The sequence below is a fragment of the Electrophorus electricus genome, chromosome 15 (genome assembly GCF_013358815.1).
Source record: "Electrophorus electricus isolate fEleEle1 chromosome 15, fEleEle1.pri, whole genome shotgun sequence".
Taxonomy (NCBI): Eukaryota; Metazoa; Chordata; class Actinopteri; order Gymnotiformes; family Gymnotidae; genus Electrophorus; species Electrophorus electricus.
In genome coordinates this window covers 16,796,717-16,796,995 of record NC_049549.1, presented here as the reverse complement: position 1 = coordinate 16,796,995, position 279 = coordinate 16,796,717, and positions in this window count along the sequence as shown.

The window sequence follows — 279 nt, the reverse complement described above, 5'->3', positions numbered from 1 at the left end:
AATATACTTCAGTTCTAAATACCTGAATTTTAAATTATTTTAAAAGTGTTGTCAGTCAAGGAACAAAAAGAAGTCTCAAGAGACGGAGTGCAAACAAATACGTCAAACGAGAAAATGTTATAATAGTGCTTTTAAAGTAGCAGCTCATGGATTGCAGACATTTAAATGTGATAAAATGTGTTAGCTTGTTACACTTAGTGTAATGAGCGAGTGAAACAAAACACGTCTTGGTCCCTTTCTGTCATCTTTCTTCTTTTAGTTCATATTAAATGCTTTAAC